The sequence below is a fragment of the Manis javanica genome, chromosome 15, assembly GCF_040802235.1.
Source record: "Manis javanica isolate MJ-LG chromosome 15, MJ_LKY, whole genome shotgun sequence".
NCBI classification, from domain to species: domain Eukaryota; kingdom Metazoa; phylum Chordata; class Mammalia; order Pholidota; family Manidae; genus Manis; species Manis javanica.
In genome coordinates, this window is record NC_133170.1 from 75,115,221 (window position 1) to 75,137,536 (window position 22,316).

The window sequence follows — 22,316 nt, forward strand, 5'->3', positions numbered from 1 at the left end:
TTCCAACCCTCATAGCAATGAGATAGATACTCCCAAAGGGTACAGGAGTTGTGCCCATTTTAAAGATGGGTAGGCAGAGACTTCAGGAGATAAAATAACCTTCTCAGGTCACTCAGCCCATTGGTAGAAAAAACCCAGCTTCATAACCCATTGGTCTTCTAGCCTTTGCATGCCTTATCTATGGAAGAGGGTACATCATAATATAGATTTCCAGAAATAACAGCATGAGCATTCCTCAGAAGTATAAGCTGCTGTCAGAAACCCCTCTGTACCTCTTCTGAAGCTTCCTAGGGTTGGAGACAAGCCAGCCTATCTCCTCCCTGGAACACAGCCCCAGCCCGATTCCTCTGCCTCTCCCTCCCTCTCTCCTACCTTCTCCTCCCAGAGACTCTGCCCCCTTAACACCCTTCACCTTCTCTCTAGGCTTGTCCCTCCCCACAGCAGCCAGAGTCAGTACCATCCACTCCACCTGCAGCTGTCTGTGCTACTCAGCACTCTCCAGTCGAGAGGTCTGTCTGTGATCACTTTTTCCCCAGAACAGAGCCAGACACAAAAAAAGTTGCCTTCAAAACCTGCAATTACCTCTCCCTAGATTGCAGCTATTTAGCTGGAGACACCTCCGCCCAGCCCTCCTGCGTGCCCAGCAAGCACAAGGCCTGTGAACAACAGAGCAGCATTTAGGGCTTCCAAAGCAGTCCTCAGCCCTGAAATCACCTCTGCTTGGCTCTTGGCTTCAGAGACATTGATTCTACCAATTAAGTCCCCCCACCCCTACCCACTGACCAGGGCTTCTACTTCATACCCAGTCCCTTGTCAATTCTGTTGAAGAGACTCAGAGAAATGTTCATTCATTTATTCATTTATTGTGGCAGGCACTGTGTTAGACTCTGGGACTACAATACTGAGCCAACCAGATTCAGAGACCAGATAAAAACTTACTTGTTTCTTTCTCCCTTGGTGATGGGGTGACAGAAGAGGGGCATTGATCAAGGCCTTGCAGGGCCATGGAAAGCTTGCAGAGAAAGTAATGGTTATGACATATGGTGTAAGCAGCAGTTGGCCAGAAAAGAAGAGGCGAGCAGTGGAAGACATCTCCAATACGCACGAGGACTGAGGTGAGAAAGGGCCCGGCCACCTGGTGAAATGCCACCGTGGCTAAAGACAGAGGGCTGGGGAGGCATAGGAAGGGACTGTATCCTCCTGGGTGTCATAGGGGAGTGATCTTACCTTAAAGGCAAGGGGGAGCCACGGAAGGTTTTAGGCAGTTGCATCTTCTGTGTGTCTCCTGTCAGTTAACCTGGCTCTTGACCTTTCTTTTGTATCTTTCTCCTGGGAGACGTTTGTTCACTATGAGTTCAGATCCTGGTAGTCCAGAGAAGGTCGGATTCCAAGTCTGAAGTGTCCGGCATCTCTGGGGAAAGGAAAAGGTTGCAAGGCCACTTCATGTTAAGGACGAGATGTAGACTCGGGCTGGCTGGCTCATAAGTCACTTTCCTGCTCACTGCCAATCCAATCTCCTGGTGCTGAGGAAATATGACCGGTAGAGCAGAAATAGCCTTAGAGTGGGCAAAGTCCAGGCACTGATCCTGACTGCTATGTGACTTTGTGTAGATTTCACCCACTTCTCTGGACCTCAGTTTCTTCATCTATAAAATGAAGTGATTAGCGGCCCTTTCAGTTCTGACATTCCATGAGTACAATGGGTATCAAAGGAATCTGAGACAACTGGGGCCTGAGAACATCTCACATGTCAGTCCTGATGAAAAACCCCTTTTAAAAACCACTTTGGTGGAGAGGACAGAAGAACAAAATAAGACAGAGAGCCACAGATCCAAAGGAGAAACGGTTATTTGTGTGACACTCCTATCCCACACTAACCTCGTGGACTCTTTCACATGTATCCATGCAAGCATTCCCACATACCTACATGACATGAATGACTACATATGTGTGCATGCTCAGACACACCCTCATCCATTTACTCAAACTCCCTGAGAACCTTTCTGTACCTCAGACATTCTTTACAGGGGCAGATCTCTGTGAATGTCCTGCATTGCATCTGGGTTTGGCAAACACATACACACACACACACACACACACACACACACACACACACACATGGCAGAATCAGTCCTTGTATTTTTTGGAGACTACACAAGGCAGAATTTCACAGGCTCTAAGGTGTTTAACCAAGCTTCAGTGCAGACAAAGAAAGTGAGGTCTATTAGTTAATTGGGAACTACTCATCTTCCTCCATGCACTGTCTAGGACTTCTTTGACAAGAGCGCCTCCCAGGTATGATCCAGAGGAGTGTAAGAATGAGGACAGGAATTTCAGCTCCATGTCACTCAACTTCCTGGTCCATCCCAAGCCTTGGAGAACTATCCCCCTGTGCTGGACCCTACACATCTCACACATCAGGTTTTCCAACTTCCTGACAGACCTAACAACCTCTAAAAACAGGCTTGTGGTATGGGATTGTCCCACTGCTCTTATCAAACATCGTATCAGCCTTAGCTCACAGTCTGAGATGGGAGGAAGGAACGTCATCCTCACCTGTTGACTAAACCCTGGACACTGATGAGTTTGCTTTAATAAGGAAGTGCTGTACTCCATCACTTCATTCCCCCACCTCCTCCTTTAGGACCCCCTGCTTCCTGGTCTCATCTGAGCATGCCTGTTCCCTCCCTGCATCTCTTTGTGTGGAGTGTGTGTGTGTGTGTGTGCATCAGCATGTGTGGCAGGGCTGTGTAGTTGGTCACAGAAAAGTCCTTGAAGCTTGAAGGAATCAATAATGGAAGGAAAATTTGCCACTTTGTCAAGCCCCAGCCTGGAAATCCTTAAAGAGGGACTCAAAAATAGCAATGTTTCCGCATATTAATTAACTTGTTCCAAAGGTGGGGCAATGTCCTTGAGATGTGGAGGCTAGAAGAGAAAAAACGTGTAGCCCTGCCTGTGCACTTGGGCATGTGGGCGGAACTTGCTCTCAAACCCAGGGGCTTTGCGGATTCGTGTCCCTGAGAGCCTGACAGTGGTTCAGCACCGAGGACAGCGGCTGCTGATTTAACACATTTAAGACTGGTGAAGCCGACAATGAAAAAGTACCTGGCTGCAGCTCTAGCCATCCTTACCTATTGAACCTATTAGTTACACCACCTTTCAGGTGTCTCCCACTTTTATGGGAAATGTGTGCTTCTGAAAAGTTGTATATAAATCTATGTTTTATACTGTGATTCAGAACACATTTATTTATTTCCAATAAATCCTCCAGGAGGATGGGGTAGGAATCTTGAAGCTCTGATCTTCCTGATTTCTGAAAAGATAGATGTGTCCAGAGACTGTAACTTGGTGGTTAAGAGCATCATACGAATATATTGAGGCTTCTTGGCACTATTGGCATTTGGGATGGATAATTCTGTGGGGAAGTGCCCTGGTGCATTATAGGATATTTGTAGCATCCCTGGCCTGTACTTACTAATTCCTCTTGTACTTCCCTAGTTGTGATTACCAGAAGTGTTTCCAGACATTGTCAAATGCATCAAGGGTGAGGACAAAATTTCCCACATTCACTGAGAATCCATGGAATAGATATATCTGCCATGAAGAATCCTGGTCTGCCATTTACAAATAGCCTCAGAAATTCGACTTACCTGCTCCATGGCTCTGCTTTTTCGTATGCAAAATCAACACAACATCAATATTTACCTCATGGGATTACTGTAAGGATTGAATAAGGTATTGCTTGCTAGTGTATTTAGCGTAAGTGTCAGGCACATGGTAAGCCTTCCATAGATGTTAGTATCCTCAGTAAAGTGGGTGCCATCGTCATCTTCACCATCATCACCACCTCAGCCATTTAACTCCAGATCATGCTCTCATATTTCTAAGTCATTCACTCAGAAAACATTATTGGTATCCACTAAAAAGTTGGCACCCTTCTGGGCAATGGATATTCCAAGATGAACAAGCCACAGTCTCTTTCCCCAAAGAGCTAGAAGTCCCATATTTGGCCACATGGTCATAAATGCATGTGATTCCCATGGTGCTGCATGCATGAGACTTCATCCTGCATGGGTCAGTTAGGATAGGCTTGGTTGGGCAGCAGTAGTAAACATCCCCCCAAATGTCAAGGGCTTAAAGCAATAAAGGCTTCTTGGCTCACACACCTGTTCTTCGTGGGTCAACAGGAGTCTCTACTCCATGATGTCTGTTCTCAAGAGCCTGAACTAAATGAGCCTCTGTCATCTGGAATGTCTCTAGCCACTGGGGTGGAGGGAAAGGGAATGTGGTGAACTGCACACTTGCCTTGAAACGCTTCAGAAATGACACACATTCACGCCTTCTGCCCTTCATTAGTCAAACCAAGTCATCACATCATACCTAAATTCAAGGAGGATGAGTGCAGGCCTACTATGTGCCTGACAGAAGAGAATTAATTAACAGCCCTAATAACTACCACACAATGATTTCACAAGTGCTAGCCATTGGTGTGGGAGTAAGAGTGAAAGATTTTTGTCTAAAACCCTGCCTACTAACAGAAGCAACTCAATAATAGTTCTGTCCTTCTGGTGATGAGTAAGGAGGACCATCACACAGAAAATATGGCTTCGTGTTCTCTTGAGCATGAAGAAGAGGGAGGGGGAGAGAGAGATGAATGGAAACAGTGGATATGGCCTCCTGTCTTCATTCCTAAGCCATAATGCCAAATCCTCAGAATTTGACATGCAGTGATAGCAGACTACATGCTCCAAACATTGTAAGAATAGCTCATACTTTTCAAAAGAAAACAAGAGGCAAAACAATACCCCACATCTGGTTGTTCCTATTATCTTCCAAAAATAATTAACAAGAAAATGTTAATGGGAATACTGTGAGGCCAACTTCATTGATTTACAGCTTAAATAGGGATAATCCACATCAAGGCTCCATTGGCCATTTCATTTTGGCTTCCAAAGGCTCCATTATTAATTCATTTCTAAAGTGATCTCTCTTACTCCCAAAGGGTATATCCCAGGAACTACGTGCCCACAATACTCTACTTGATTAAAATTTAACAAGCTATGTTATTGGCAAATAAACTATTTATTTCAGTGCTGTTGCTAATGCCAAAAGGGATGTTTTGAACAAAGGAATGGAATTGACACACTAAAAAGATTGTCATTAATAATTCACAATAGCCCAAAATGCATGCATATACATATTTTCTTTTCAGTGATGGCATTAGAGTATAAAAAACCAGAGCAGTCAGCCAGAGTCCTCTGGTTTCCTACTTATTAAAAGGGAGAAAACCAAGAAATTGAACTTAGGATGTCATGTGGTGTCGTGGAAAGAATATTTAAGAAAACTAACTATAGAGTTGCTATTAACTTGTGTGATCTTAGGCAAGCCATTTAACCTCCTTAGGCTTGTTTCCTTCTTCTCAAAATGAGACTAAGAAAACATTGCTTATATAAAGCTTAGGGTTTGTCATGATAAAATGAGTATAAACATGCTTCAGAAATGCAAAAAGTGCTTTATTAATATCAGAATCATATGGGTAAGTGTTTCTGTTCTTTGCTTCTCAAATCAGACACTGATTTATCCAACAGAAATTTGAGGAAAAGGAGAAAAAATAAGTCATTTTCATGTCTCTCTGGGGATTTGTATTCTCAGGGAAAAAACCCCAGTCAAGTTGGTCTTCAGCTAATAAGGAAGACACTGATTTGAGCAAATTGCCCCATCCACCCGTATGTACCCTACTCCACTGCTAACAATGATAGTTATGATTCGTTTAGTGTTTGATTAATATAGATCGGTTATCATGCCAACCTCTTTATGTATATTAAGTATTATCTCACAACCACCCACATGAGATGGGTGTTATTAACACTCACTTTTCTAGAGAAGAAAATTGGGGCTCACACAGTAGGTTACTGGTCCAAGGACACTCGTCTGATAAGTGGTAGGACCAGCCAACCAGACTTGACCTTGGATCTGTCTTTCTCCAGGGCCTTAGTCCTTAACCACCTCTCTCCTTTGGTTTTCACGTTGGTCGAGGACACATGGCCCTTTTTTTGCCCCGGCCCACCTCTGCCAGGTTGTAGACTGCTCCAGCTCAGTCAGAGCCCCAGATCAAACACGGAAATATGAGCCAGTTGGAACGCCAGGGGGCATAAATGTTAGACCCACCTGACTGGGGCTTTTTCCCAGGAGGCATGAATGCTAGACCCACCTGACCGAGGCTTTTTCCCATTGCACTTTATAGTACCCAGGACAGTTTTTTGCCCAAAGTGTAGGGGGTTAGAAAAATCTTTGGGTACATGGTTAAATGGATGGAAGTTGGATGGATGGACGTTTGGATGGATGGGAAAATGGTGTTTGAATGAAGAGATTTCCCACTTAACAGATGGGTAAGTAGACAAACTGATTTAACAGCCTTGAAGAAACAGCCTCTGTCTCCTGTCTGCCTTTGAAGTCTTGCTTAACAAAGACTAACCCCTCAAAAAGTGTTACCAAATTTTTGTTATTATTTACCAATAATATCTGCTTGTTGCTTTAGTGAACCCAGATTTCAAGTGCTCATTGAAGATACCATTTTTTAGTCCTAGTCCTAATGTGTCATAAACTTTTCCTCTGGGTAAACAGCAATAACAATGGCCATTATTTATTGAGCCTCTTTTATGTGTCAAGCACTGAAATAAGCCTTTTACCTGAGGTCCTGTAAATATACAACAAACTCACAATGTTGATACTACTGGTCCCATTTTACAGATGAAAAACAATGCTGGAGAGGTAATCCAATCTTACCCAGGTTAAACAGAGGCGGAAACCGGATTCAGCTCTAAAAGCGAGGGTAGCTGCAAAGTGGGTGCTCTGTGCTCTCTGCTCCCGGTTCTCAAAATGTCCCCACATCCATGGAGGCACCTTAGAGCTTGTTAGAAATGCAGATTCTTGGGTCGCAGCCCAGACTTAGCCAAATCAGCAACTCCAGGAGAGGGGCCTGGAAATCCGGCCAAAACAAAGCCTCCAGGTGTCTCTGATGCACACTCCAGTCGGAGAACCACGGCTCTAACCTAGAAATGTTGCTTCCTTGACTCCAGGGAGGTGTTTATACTGAATCATCCACACCCCTTCTGCTGATGTTCCTTGGGACCAGCAGCACTGGCTGGATTGAGGGCAGGGATTCAGGCCTGGGCACAGGTTGCATAGTCCCTCCACCCATCCTCAACTCACCGTCATCTCTTGTCAGAATCCCTGCAGGGACTTGCTGCCTGTCTTCCTCCCACTGGCTCTGACCCCACTCCACACTGTTCATCCGGGGCATCCACACCCCAGAGTATTGTACATATGCTGAAGCCAGAGGGGTCTTTCCAAAGAGTGAGACGGACCAGGCCGCTCTCCAGCCTGAGAACCATCAGTAGCTCCCCACTGTTCTCAGAGTAACATCCCCACACCGCCCAGGCCCACCAGGCTCTGTGCTTGGCCCTGGCTGCCAGTCTAGCCGCAGTCTGCCTTCTCTTGTTCACTCCTTTCTGCTCCCCTATTGCATGTGCTTCTGGTATTAACCAGTTTCCTTCATGTCCTTGTGCTTAGTTACATACCTTTTGCATCTTCCCCTGGCCTGTACCTTCCATGGGGGCAGAAATCGTATCTGTTTTTCTCAACCTTCTATCCCCAGTGCCTAGTACCATGCCTGACACAGAGTAGGTGCTCAACAAACATGGACAAGTAAGACCTGGGAGCCCTGTCCTCTTTATACTCATGTACCATATTGGAACTGCCCACGTGTGGTTTGCTACCTTTTTGTGACTTGGTTGGGTCAGAGCTTGGACTCTAGAAGCCATCAGGCTTGGATTTGACCTGGGCAAGTGATTTAACCTCTCTGAACCTCAGTTTTCTTACCTGTAAATTGGGGATAATAGAGCAGTGGGGAGACTGAGGAAATGCACATAAAACTCTTAGCATAGTGGCACAGTAGGGCTCATGATCCGTTTTCATTAAATCTGGCCTCTCCAGCCCAGCTGTGTTGCATGTGGCTGGTGGCACACACCCTACCCAGCAGATGTTCATAAATTGCATCCACCAGGGTTGTCCAAGTGGGGGTAGAGCCTAGGACCAGAGAAGCATAGCCTGGCATTTATGTGCCAGGCTCCAGATTCAGACTGGGAAGGGCCTTGCCTCTCCCTCTCCTGGCTGAGTAACGTTGGGCAAGTTCCAGAACTTCCCATGCCTCTGTTTTCTCATCTGTAATTCGGCGATGGAAACATAGACCTACATCATAGCTGTTAAAAGGATCTGGGGCAGGTAGCCCTCACGGCACAATGCCCCACCCGAGCCAGCCCATGGCAGGCACCGAGTACCCGTTAGCTGTCATACTATCATGGCACCACTACTGTGGTCCAGCCTGGGAGCTGGAGGACAGAAAGGGAGAATAAGCAGACTTTGTGCAGACTGCTTACCCTGCAGACAAATCCTCTTCTGCCTTTTTCTCCTCTCCTCCTCTTTCTAAACTGGCCCCTTCAATAAGCACAGAGAAAGTGTGAGTAGCCGCAGTGGGGGCAGGGGCCTCATCTGAGCTCCACTTTCCTTTCCTTTTGTGTATGTGCAAAATCACCTTGAAGAGCCACGGTTTCCATGGCTCTGGGAGTTTTAGATATTTATCTCACATCTGCAAGGTGGACCCCTGGGCACGGTAATCCACCCTCAGCACGCCACGGGGCTTCTATCGCTCTTACTCAGGACTGACTCCTTCCAAGTAGCCATGGGGGTGCTGGGAACAGCTGATGGATTTCCAAAGCCAAGAGATAAAATGGCACTTGTTCCCATTAATTGATCCTAAAAGGAAGGCGAGGCTTGGAAATGAGGCGGAGGAAGATGGTGGGGAGAAGGGACAGGGAGGTCTGGAGTCTGGGAGAAATCCCTGCAAGGCTTGGGGTGGGCGGGGGAGTGCCTCTCCCCAGAGATACTGACCTGGGATGTCCTTTTTTTCCCCCTGCCTGTGTAGCACCTTTGGAACTGGGAATTTGGGGGTCTGAGCTAAGCTTAAAGGGTATGATCCAATTCTCTGAGAGAGAAAGTGAGGGAAAGAGCATTCAGGTTTTGGGAGATATCCTTGGGGAAGTTCAAGGTGAGACAAGAATAAAAACAGGAGAGCCCCAAATAGTAAAGTCAACATTTAAAGGGATAGAAGGCAGAGCAGGTGGAACAAAGTGAGTTGGCTTAGCCTGTTATCTGTGGTTCACACCCCTGGCTGGGCACTACAATCGCCTGCCTGGAGAGCTTTCTATAAATACAGATACCCGAGTTTACCCTTTCTCCACATGACCTACTGGATCAGAATACCCCAGGGGTGGGGCCCAGGAATCTGTATTTACAGAAAGTGCCTTCTGTGACTCTGAAATCAGCCCATCCGCACGGGCTGTGGACACACATTTGAGGCCATAGATTTCAGTGATTGAAATGTAATTCCAGCAGCTGGAAACCACAGCGTCAGCTTCACGTCACACTGCACACCTGTTGGGGGCTGAACCTGCAGTTTGGAACCTGGAAACAAAGAGTCCTGTGTGAGAAAGGAGAAAGTGGGTGGCTCTTTTGTGTATTTTCTTCAAGGGAAATGAGGAAATGGGTGCTGACCTGTGTGGGCAATTTCTGGAGCACTCTCAGCCAGCGAGATGTAAATCCACCGTCTTGCTTCCTGGCTGGAGGAGAAAATGCGTGGACCTCAGTTTTCTGGACCAACCTTATAGAGGCCAGTTCATTTCCAGTGCCTGGAATCAGAAAGCTACCCCAGGTTACCAGCTGCCACCTGAGTCATGGCTTCCTGGCAAAGCTGGACCCAGGTGTGACTAGTTCTGTGCATTCCCAACACTTCTGAGGATAACCGGTGGGCATCAGGATGAGTTAAGCACCACTGCTATCTAGGTCTGGCTGATGGCTGCCTCAGGAGAGGAATGCACGATCCTTCTTAAAACCAAAATGTATATGTCAAATGCCTGATTTTGAAACATTGGCATGAAATTTGAATGTTTGAAAAATACTGTGCAGCACCAATAAGACGTATCTGCAGGTTCCTTCCCTCCAGGACGGAAGAACAAAAACCCTGGCCGCTTCTACCTGTCCGCTAAATGCATAGACTTTTGAATCACCTGTCCACTCAGCATCTATTTATTAGTCCAGGCACTGTTCTGGGCATGGAGGATTCGTGGTAAACAAGACAGACCACAGCCCTCTGAGCCACAGATTGCTCATTGTAGAGCTGGAAGGCTTAGAATCCACCTACGTCTGCAGTTTCCAACCTGAATTCTGTGGTACTATCTCAGGGCTTGTGTTAAAGAGGAGAAGGTAGAGTGGTTGGATACCCCAATTACCAACCTGCTTCAAACAGAACAGCTCTGTTTTTATCTGTTTCATGAGGGGAGATTTTAGGTGGGAACTAAATCTAGAAATGGGAAAACTAGGGACCGGAGAGATGAGGTGGTACGTTCTGGTGTGCACCCAAGCCATGGGTCACCAAACCAACAGGAGAAGCCTTGTTTCCTGGCTTTCTAAGGGCCAGAATGGACTGAGAAATGGCTGCTTTATTTCCTATTCAGACTGTCCCTTCTTCTGGTCCAAAGCTCATCTTTCCACTCTCCCCCTGGTGTCTGACTGCAATGTCTCCTCCAGACCCGGAATGAGAACCAGATGACAAGAGACTGAGTGGTGGGGTCCTGCGACTCTCCCCCCTGCGCTGATTTCAGAGATGCAGACCAACCCCCTCTCCACTCTATCTCTCAGAGGCTTCAGAGATAAAACAGAGGGGAGAGGTCCTGGAGTGGGCCATGGGCTGATAAAGCAGGAAACTTGGCTATCACCTCTCCCAGGGGGGACTTAGGTGTGTCCCCCCAAAGCTCAGGTGCACCGCAACAGATCCCGTCACACTGATATGATCAATCACTTCCACGTGTCCATCTCACAAGTCTGGTAGCTCCTTTAGCTCCAAGCCTGATGTTTTAATCATGTGGTTCCAAACCTGGCGCTGTCTCATGGCACATCAAACATCTGTTGATTGAGAGAATGAATAAGTAAATAAAAATGCATCTCATTGAGAGGACAACAAAAGAGGAGGGAGCATAGTGTAGTGATTGTAAGCACAGACTTTTGGATCAGAAGCAGGTCCTTGTTGGAATCCTGGCTCTGGCCTTTTCCAGCTGTGTAATCTTGGGTGAGTCGCCTGTCCTCTCTGAGCCTCAATAATGCTGTCATGAAAATTATATTTATTCCTGCTTATTAAGACTTGACACATGCTAAGCACATGACAAATGGCCACCACCATTGTTATTTTTCTTTATTCCTCAATATTTGTTGGCAGTACTTTTGGGGGAGAATTTGCATATGAAATGCCCAAAGCTAAGTGTATAATTCAGTGAATTTTCACATCTGCAAGTGTCTCTGGAACCCACATCCCTTCAAGAAAATTCCCCCAGGTGTCCCCTTAGTCAGTCCCTGACTCACAGAGGTAATGACCATTCCAATGATTTTTCAGGATATGTTAGATTTGCCTGTTGAAGAACTTCATAAAAATAGACTCATCCTCTATGTGCCATCTCTGCCTTTTGTGTCCAGCTTCCTTCGCTCTGCATGGTGTCTGTGAGGCTCATCGATGCTGTTGCCATCATTATTCCTTCTCAGTGAAGGTCTTAGCAGACACCCTCCTGTTGGGCTTTGAACTGTTTGACGGTGGGCTCCAACTGCACAGAGTTTGCCTTCCTGGCACCTAGCCAGTGTCTGGCACATAGCCGATGCTCGGAATTATTCAATGAGTCTTAGGTGAGAAATAAGGGGATGCAGGTGGCTGAGGTATATGCCCTCAGGGAGAGAAGTGAGGAGCTAAATATCCTCTTGTGCAGACCAGAATTCTGGTTGGGAAGGGGAGCAGAGTCTGAGAGCTCAGCTTCCAGAGTTAGACTCAGCAGCTTTTGATCCCTGGCTTTACCACTTAACAGCAGGGAAATGCTTCAACTTGTCCAAGCCTCAGTTTCTTCATCTGCATAATGGGTGCTAATAATAGCACCTTCCTCATCAGGCTGGTGTGCAACAAATGAAGATAACACCTTTTCAAGTACAAGAGTCAGAATGCATTAAAAGATAATTATGATCAGGGGTTATTACTGTTATGTGCAGGTATCCTTTTAAAAGAGTGGGGTTCCTTCCCCCCTATTCATTCACCCCAAACTGAAGTAGCAAGTGGACTTACAAGGCGGGGGTGGCATAGGGAATGGCAGCTGCCACAGAACCTGAGAGTAACTGTCCTAAAAACGGGCCCCTCCCTGCCCTCCTTCCCAGCCAGCTCCCGGAAGCCTTGCCCTGGGCACTCCTAGCCTGGATCTGTGTCTTGCATTTGAGGGAAGGATAAACAAGGGAGTCAGAGGGTGAAGCTGCCCTCTCCAGGTTGATTGATGGTGCGCTTGGGGAGCTGAATTCTCTGATGTAATTACACTGTGTGCCCCTTGCGATAAGGAGATTAATCAATCCATTATGCAGGGGCTGTTTTACCCACAGATGGAGGTAATTGAATGGAGGCGTCAGACATTGCAGGGTCCAGCCAGCCAGTCTGCGCCAGTTACAAGCAGGTGGCTGGACCTCTGGGCAGCTAGACCATCTTCTCCAAAGAGGAACAATGACTACTGTTACTACCACTGACTAGCTTGTTTTGAGCCCCCCTTAGGTTCAAGACACTTTGCATACATAATCTCATCTAATCTGCACAATCACCCCGGGAGCTGGCCTCTGTTCCCGGCCCCATTGTACAGAAGGAACAACTGAGGCCCAGCCACTGTAAGGCATTTGATCCAAAGTCACAGAGCTAGTCGAAGTTCCGATGTGAATGTAGCTCAGGTGAATTCAAAAGGGCTCACAGTCATTATTACCTCCAAAAGTGAGCAGTCAAATGAGGTGGGGCCAGCTTGTCCATTGTCTGGTGAGCTGAGTGAACAGGGGAGACAAGAGGCACGTGTCATTTCAGCTGGACACACAAAGAAGGAAAGAACATGCCACTCCGAGGACAGAACGGAGTACAGGAGCTAGTTTGCAAAATGCAATGCCTGTTGCTGAAAAATAGGGAAGTACGGTGATGACTATGAGGGAGCTGGTTAAAAACACTTAGTTTGACCTCGGCTTTACTATGTAATTGTATAATCTTGACAAGTTTCGTAATCTTTTGGAGCCTCCATTTTCTCATCTGAAAACTGGCATCATAATATCTACCTTATAGGATTGTCATTGGCTTAAAGGAACAGTATATGTAAAGCACTTTCTTTTAAGGAGCCTCCACAAGGTTCGGGCTCATTAGTGGTAATGCTGTGCTGGTGATGGTGTTGATGGCAAGGTGGCGTTTCTCTTCTCTTAGGTTAAACACTGCTTCTTACTTGTCTCTCCTCTGACTTCTTGCCGTGCGACCTAATCAAGGGAAAAGAAGAAGAAATCACATTTTCTGGGCATTTCTGATGTTTCTGGCTTGATCTATGCCACTTCACCCGTATTATCTCATTCAATGCTCACTAAAAGTAGTTCCAAGATATAGTTGTTATTTTAACCCAATATAGAGATGGGAAAACTGAGACACAGAGATTAAATACATCAAAAGCACCATCTTCATGAACCAACAAGGGTCGTGCATTTAATATAAAAAATTACTGCCACCTAATTCAATAAACATGTTTAAGTGCCTATTAATCCCTTTATTAAAGCAGCTGATGCACAAAGACTCACTCCCAGTGGGCTCCTAGTCAAGGGGTCTAGAAGGTCATATACTGCAATATACTGCACATAGAAGATATTTAAATAGTCCACAGCAGCTGTTATCACCTCCAGCTCTACAGGAGAATGAATTTCTGGGAGGAGGGAGGTACTTTTTAAAATATCAATATTAAAATATATCAGTACCTGGGCCCCAGCCCTGGAGATTCTCTTTAACTGATCTGAGATGGGCCTAGACAATGACATTTTTGAAAAGCTCCCCTACTGATTCTTATGTGAAGCCACTGGTCTCGAGGCCCAGCACTGGCCTAGAGGCGAGAGGTGCTCACGTGGCATCAGCTGACAACAGGTGAGGCAACGAGTTCTCCCCGTCCCTGTCTGATATGCATGACACGCCAACCACAAGGGACGCTGCGCTTCTTGCTCTCATGGCATCTTAGACACAGGGAGAGCGAGAAAAATGAATTCCCGCATGGGATGGAATTGGGAGGATTCCAGGGAGACAGCATGTCTGGTCCTCCATAGGGGCAGTGTCCCCTCCATAGGGGCTGATGGCTTGTGTGAAGCCAACCAGCCATCGTCATCATCCCTAATCTCTACTTGAAATAAATATTAAGTTGGCCAAAACCTCATGGCTAGTAATTTTGGATCTTTCTTATTCATTCGTTAAACATCCAGCCGCTATTACTGGACATCCAACTACATTTCTCGCCAGGGGTTGTTTCCTCTTAAAACAAAGGGAGCAGGGTAAAAAAAAAAGACCAACTTTTTTTACATTCATAAGCACTCATTGCATCAGTATGTGTTCTAGACGTACGGAGGAGGAGGAGAGGGAGAGCGACATTCACGGAGCATTTACTAGGTATCAGTTACTGTGGTTAGCCCTGCATGGATGGGCGCATTTAATCCTCACAATACCGTTAGGGTAAGTGTTCTTACTGTCCCCATTTTACAGATGAGGAAACTGGGGCTCAGAGAGGTTTAGTGAGCTGTGTACGGTCACAAGCCAGTCAGCGGTGGAGGTTAGAATTCTAGGACAAGCAGCCGGATGTGATCAGAAGGCCCCAGGCCCGGAGGCAGGATGCTTGGGTTCTGGATCAGCACCGCCGCTCACGTGCTTTGTCACTTTGGACGAGTCACTTCCCTCTACTCCATGCCTCAGTTTCCTCAAGTGGGGCTTACATCTTTGACTCTCTCTGAGCTTACAGTGACATGATCCAAAGATGTAAAGTATAAACACATAATAAGAGAAGTTGGGGGGAAGGAAGTGGGGGCTGCTCCCACTGGATGGAAGATTTATTTTGGGAAGTTGTTGAGGTCTGGTGTTCAAGCAGCCCAAGGCAGTCGAACAGGACAGCTGGCACTCTGCTGACTCAGAGGAATGGCTGGCAGGGAGATGGGAGCAAACACACTGAGAATCTGTGTAATCAGAGAAAATGCGTGATTTGCCCTTGCAATTCTCGAGAACAAACTCTGAGACTCCAGCATAATACTGATAACTAGCTGGAGAGGTTGGGGGGTGGGGGTTAGGAATGAATTAAAACATCTTTTTAAACTACTTTTTGGTAAAGCACTGGGAAATGTTCTGGGCTCCTAAATTTAAAGAGGGTATTTTTAGCACCTGTAATCAAACCGACTCGCGTAAACACATCTGCTGGAGTATTGGCATCAACATGTCTTTGCCATCTTCATTTTACATCTCTTGCAGCCCTCCTGGGGCCCAGGGAGAGTTCCACTGATTTTCTTCCTTTCATTATGTGTTTCCAAATCAACTGAGTGAGAAAGTCAAATGGAGTATTTTCATTTCTGTTGAAAGCTGCTGGTCCCAACCAAAAAAAATGCCAACAAAATTCTCCAGCTTTAGCGAATGGAAGAATCACCTGGGAACGTTGCACAAAATGCCGATTTCTGAGCCTTGCCCTCAGGTTCTGGGGGTCTCTGAGGGCCAGGTTTCTATGGTTTATACAAATGTCCCTGGCAATTCTCACATAGGTGATCCATGGGCTGCAGAGCCAAGCAAACATGGGATAAGATTCTGGCTCCATCATTTACCAGCTTCTGACTCTGGGCAAATGACTGCACTTTTTACTATCAAGTCACCTCATCTGTAAAATGGGATATTAATGGTACCCACCCCATAACTATGATGAGGATTAAATTTGACATACTAGCTTAGCATAGGGCCAGGCATGTAGTAAATGATCCACAAATATTAACTATGATCATTATTATTCATTAAAACTAGGCTAGTTATTTTAGGCAAGTTGTTCTCCTTTCTGAGTCCAGGTTCCACATATGCAAAGTGGGAATAATTATAATAATACCGGAACATCAGCTTTAATTCAAGGGTTGTTTGTTAAATGAGAAAATGTCGGCAAAGCTCTTAGCACACTGCCTGGCTCATGGTAAATATCCTATAAGTATTCGTTTAATGAATGAGTGAATTCAGTAACTGGTTCAACACTTGCCTTTCACAAGCTACAGACAATAAGAGTGATTTAAAGAGCCTTTCCTGTCTCCAGCACCATAGGTGGACCTGTAGCAGACACTCATTGTATAGGGCCCTTGATCTTAGACCCTCAACTCCCGGAGCATTATGCCTGTCACTAATCCAAATGTTACTGAACCTCACCAACCCCAAATTTACTTGGCTGATTCTTCTCAGAACTCTACTGGATCTGCCTCATTTGGTGACTCTGAATATTCTCCTCCACCAAAAGATGACAGATGGATATTGAGGGCAGGTAGGGTGTATGTTGTTCATACATCTGCTGGGTGTCATACTGTGGCTTTGGAAAAACTGTATGCCTTGGTCCTCTGCTCTGTCAGAGGAGCTTTTGTAGGAATCTATCCATCCCTGTATCCTGGTGGTGTAAGCATCCATTTGCACACCTGTTGTGCTCTGAGCTATTGTATCATAGCTTCCTGATGCTCAGGGGCCCAGCTCAGTGCCGGGCAATTGCAGATGTACAATAAATGGGAGCCAGTTGACTGAGTAACTGAATCAGTGATGTCCCCAAGAGCTCTGGTAACTCCTGCTCACATCCTAAAAGGGCCAGAAGAACAAGCAAACACTGAGGCCTTATTCTCACTTATAGTCGAAAAGGCAAAAAAGCATCCCAGATGAGAGATGGTGTTTTGATGCCTTACTTTGCAAGAAGGGGGCTGCAAACCATCGCTGGGATGGTTTCCATAATATGCTTGTGCACGTGATGGTCTTGAAGCAGGCCTGGACACTGTGCTGGGTTCTGGGGACAGAACAAATCAACAGACCTAAGACCCTGCCCTCATAGAGCTCACAGGCAGTCATTTCAGGTAATGGTCACCATGATAGGAGGAAGCATGGCCCCTCTGACAGCATGGAAGAGGGGCTGCAAACCCAGCCAGGTCGGGGAGTGGTACAGGAGGATGTGATGTTAGGAGCTGGTCAGGTGGGGAAGGGAAGGAAGGGTGTTCCAGGTAGAGGGAACTGCATATGCGAGGACATGAAATCAGGAGCCCATGAAACATTTGGGGAACTCCACTGGGTTGCTCTGCTTGGAACAAAGGATGCGGGAGAGGAAGCGAGGGGAGAGATGATGGTCAGGCACCAGATCATGTCTGATCCGCTGAGCTATGGTAGGGAGTATGAACTGCTCTAACACAAACGAGAATCCATGAAGGGTTTTAATCAAGGAAGTTACTCACTGAGATGTGCTTTAGAAAGATGCCTCTAGCTGCAGTGGAGGAGAAAGATTGGAAGGGGAGAGAAGGGAGACAGGGAGACCAATTATAAGGTTATAATCCAGGATCTGAATGGCAGGGATACTTGTCAGAGTAATTTCTCTGAAGCATTTGGTCGCTGATTGCCTGCGATTGTCCCTGGCCCCGTGTGTTTACAACGACTTTGAACTGGGCAGAGAAAAGCCATATTTCATCACACTTTCCTGCTGCACTGCACACTGAGCCCTGCCCAGTGGGTGCATGCTTTGTCGGGAGAACTGTGAGCTGTACTGCAAGGAAAGGGGACCTTGGAGTCAGCTACCCCTCAATAAACCCCCAAGGTATCACGTGTTGTCACATCCTTAAAAAGCGCTGGCTATTATGCCTGATCATTTCCACTGGTGAAACTGTCAGCATCGCCTAGTCAATTACTAGTCAAGTGGGGTAATGTGCATTTCATTAGGAGCCTCTTATTTCAGATACACAAGGCCATACATGAAATGAAATGTTCTGAGTTTTGTTTTTTTTTCTCAGCCAGTGATTAGGTGCTGTAATTAAGAAGGCATTGTGCCTGATTTCCAATCTTTTTTCTTTATTTAAATTTAATTGATTTCTCCTTGATTTAATCAACCCAAATTCAGCTACCTGGCGCCCCTCTCCACTCAGATGCTCAGAACTCCAGTGCTTAAAGATGTAGGGCCCTCCCTAGAAAATGTGATGCGTCAATTTAGGAGCCCCCCACCCTTGGCTACCTGGTATGGGAGGGGTCAGGCTGTTGAGGCGCCAGGTGGTTCCGTGCAGCTCTAGAGAGGGAGGAGGGAGGGAGGCTGGTGTGAGAACTTTAAAACGTGGCTCTGCTTTTGACCTTGGGTTAAAATTAACCCATCTGGGCCTCAGTTTCCTCACCTTTAAAATAGGAGGAATAGTGGTGTTATCCTTACAGCATTGTGATGAGGATTAAGTGAGTAATATCTTTTCTTACAACTCAGAACAATGACTGGAATATAAGATATTACTTAGCTGTTGTTATTTCCATATCATTTTCTGTCCAGTAATTTTTTAAAGCCTCAACATTGCTGTGGGCTTGGGTTTTTCCCACTCAAGGTGAAGAAACGAAAGCCCAAAGGTGAAGAAACGAAAGCCCACCACTATGAGTAGTTGCACCAAAGTCAAGTCCCAGTTCAACTCCAAAGCTCACATTCAAGCACGCTGCCCCTCCCACCTGGGGGCTTCTTTCTCCCCGTGTTGGACATGAGGAAACAAAAGCTTCAGCTTAAGTTTGTTGGTCACAGTCACTCAGCCAGTGGTGGCAGAATTGAGACCTGATCCAAAGTGCTCTGGGTGCACTAATACTCCCATTGTTCCTCAGTGTCTCTCAGAGAGGGCAGGCAACTTCTTCAAAGCCACACAGCAGTTAAGCTATGCAATATCCTAAATCTTCTCATTAGTCCTGTTGTTTTCAACAGTCCAGACATAGAACAGATGTTCACATGCACAACACACTCCCCTGCATAAACCCAAGAACACATCATGTTCACATTCTCAGCACACAAACTTAATTCCACATCTTTCTTCCCTGCTCAATGAAGCATAACAGAATACAACTTGGGGGTAAAAAACTCTATTATGGAAAGAACTGTGAACCCATTTTCTTATTCCCTTAACAAATACTAATTGGGCCCTTACTATGTGCCAGGCACTATTCAAGAGTCTGGGGAAGCAGCTGTGAACAAAAAGAGACACGCACACACACACAAAATCCCTGCCCTCTTGAAGCTTGGATTCTAGGGATGGGCGGGGAAGGACTCGCATGATAAACAAAATAAACAAGTAAATTATTATATTATATTACAAGGTAATAAGTACTTAATGGGGATATGAAGCAAGAAGAGATAGCATCCAATGGGAAGGGAGTACAGATTTAAATTGGTTTTATATAGGGTTGTCAGGAAGAAAGTTACTGAGAGCCTGACATCTGAGCAGACAGATGAGGGAGGAAGCCATGTGGATATCTGTAGGAAGAGTGTTTCAGGCAGGAGGAGCAGCATGCGCAAAGGTCCTGAGGCAGGACTGTAATCAGCATGTCAGAGAAACAGCAAGGAAGCCAGTGGGGCAGGAGTAGAGAGAGCAGGAGAAAAGAGGAATTGAGGTCAGAGTAGTAACAGGGACCAGAGGGCATGGGCCTTGTCATCAGTTCACAGCTTTAGGGAAGCCAGAGGAGGGAGAGAGGAGAGCCAGGACCTGGCTTGTGTGTTAGTGGGGTCCCTCCAGCTGCCTTCTGGGGAATAGACTGCAGGAGGGCAAGGGTGGGAGGGCGGAGACCTATCACAAGGCTCTTGAAGTAATGCAGAGGAGAGATGATGGGGACTTGGGCCAGGGTGGTAGCCACGGAGGAGGAGAGAAGTGATCGGATTCTAGATAGATTCTGAAGGTAGCATGTTGCTGAGAGGTCAGACCTGTGGTTTGACAGAGAGAGAAGTCAAGGACAGCTCCAAGGTTACTTACTCCTTGAAAGGAGCTGCCATTAACTGAGATTATGAAGATTCATGTATTTATGCATTCATTTTAATTGGGAAACATTCCCAAATTTTTGTCTTTTATAATCATTAGTAACAAATTCATGGCAAAGCTTACAATTGATCGTGACGGATCTGTGTGTCCTGCTGTGGCTGACAGCCAGAGAGACATTTCTCTCATGAGCTGGTAATATCCCTGGCTCTGGCTTGTGGATCTGAGGTTGGCCTCATGATTCTGAACTGTGAGTGGGCTGGCTTCCCAGGGGGACCTCCGAAGGGTTCTGCCGCTTCTCGGAACACAAGCAGAGACCCTCCACCAAGAGAAGGAGCCCCACATCGTGTCTTGTCCCTGTCCCCACACCCCCACCCCTCAGTTGTGAACTGAGACAGTGAAGCCCTTCCCCCACCCCACCGTGGATCATTCCACCATCACCCGCACCACAATGCCCCTTTCTCCTACTTTCCCGTCTTCCTTTTAGCTGATGTAATTTGATAGAATGTGGGCCCGAATGGGCTTTGGCTGAAAACATTTGATTGATCTTCTCAAATGGGCCACTGTCTGGAAGGAAGGAAAAATGTGTTGATTTCGCCCCTTCCTTTAAATTGCAACAAAAGGCAAAATCCTTTTTTCTTCCGGAGACTGTTCCAGTGCATAAGGATGCGTTTGAAATGCTGAGCCATGCCAGCCTGGCCAAGGCAGGAGGAAGGCGGCACTGGCCGCCAGCCCTGCACCCCGCATCCCAGCCTGACCTCCTCATCCTTGCACCGGCCGTGCTCTGGGCCTCCGGTCAGATCAAGAGGCTCTGGCAGAATTGGCAGGGATAGGGTTTCCAGGAAGAACCCCATCGAGCAGCCTGAAGCACAAGATGTCAGGGGACCAGGGTTCCGCCGCTCACGGGCTGCATGATCTAGAGCAGCTCTCTAAGCTTTATTGGAGGAAGGGTTTGGGCGTAGCAGAGGAGAAGCTCAAGAAACGTCTGGGGAAGGAGGGAAAGACAGTGAAAAGGAAGGAAAGATTTGACAAAGGGAGTGGAGCCAGGTGTTTCCCAGAATCCAGGACCCCCCTTGTGAAGCTTCTGGGGAGAGTGGGCATTTGCCTAGTGGTTGGCCTTTTTTGGGTGCACACAGGCTGCAGCCCACCACACCCCTCAGTGGCAGAAATAGTGATGCTGCTTATAGCCCTGGCCCTAGGCCCTCGGTGCCCTCCATTCCTGAGCAGGCCAGCTGACAGGCCCTGAAGCCCACTCTACCTGGACTCAGGCAGGAATTAATGCCCCTCAGGAGCAGCCTTCAATCAGGACCAGTGGGAGTTGAAGGAGAGATACTCCTGGGGCCTCAGAAATACTCCCAGAGCTTGGAGTTGTGTGGTCTACACTGGTTTGTGTCAACACTGGTTCCCAGGGTTCCCCAGTGGGATTAAGTTCTGGGTGCCCAAGGTGGTAACTGGTTTGATGAAACACCTTTCAGTGGCTCTCGCCTTCCCTGACCGCCTTCCCACTTCCCTACCAGAGCATCCTGGGACCACAGCACAAATAAATGAGTTGCCCCTGAATCCTTCTCTAAAGCTGGATGTAGGGGAATGATCCCATTCCTAAGATGGCCAGGGACGTTTGCTGGTCAGCTGCTGCTGCTGTGTCCAGACAGAGCCGAGCGGGCAGTGCAGCTGCCCAGCACGTTTCCGGGTGTCTACTGTGGCCTTGGGTCTGAACCAGAGATAAGAACAGCTGGGGCACTCAGGTGCACAGAGATCACCCAGTAGGACCTGGCCATGCAGGGACATAGGAGAAGGCACCAGAAATGGGGAGAACAGAAAGAAACATGGAATTTATTTTTAAAAAGTACAGTCTTGCCACATACCGTGCCCATCACAAGACACATGACCTCACTGAATCCGACGACAACCCTGTGACGTAGGCACTGTTTCTGTGTTCCATTTACAGATGGAGAAACTGAGGCACAGAGAGGTGAATTCATTTCCCTGTGTACCTAGTGAATGTATGTTCCCTACATACCTAGAATGTGGCAAAGCTGGGATTGGAACCCACCTCTGGGCTCAGAGTCTGACCGGTGGGGGAGGGGAAGACCTGGCAGAGAGGAGAGGCTGTCAGTAAGGGGGGAGGCTCTTGAACACCAAGCAGAGGGATTCAGTTTGTCCTCTGCTCGCTAGACTAGGCAGCTCGTTGTCTGGAAGTGCATGGCAGAAGGAGGGGACCAGCTGGGCCCCTGCAGCAGGGCCAGGGCAGAGCCACGTGCCATTTCTAGGCACAGTACCCTCAGCAGAAACCCAGCTGCCCTGCAGTACCTGTCTGTCTTGGAGAAACATCTGCTACAAATGCCAGTGTCCTGGGCTCAGGAACTGCCCCAAGCAGGCTGTCAGTAGCC

General features: G+C 47.0%; 1 protein-coding gene and 1 long non-coding RNA gene across 3 annotated transcripts in view; one reads left to right on the forward strand and one right to left on the reverse strand.

Moving 5' to 3' along the window:
- Positions 1–22,316, forward strand: part of SRRM4 (serine/arginine repetitive matrix 4) — a 142,994-nt gene that overhangs the window by 62,427 nt on the left and 58,251 nt on the right. The window lies entirely within an intron of this gene.
- LOC140846528 (uncharacterized) lies at positions 9,035–11,253 on the reverse strand. The gene is made up of 3 exons (XR_012125703.1): positions 10,833–11,253; positions 9,613–9,677; positions 9,035–9,522 (listed from the first exon to the last, which is right to left on the reverse strand). It is a non-coding gene; the product is annotated as an uncharacterized lncRNA (long non-coding RNA).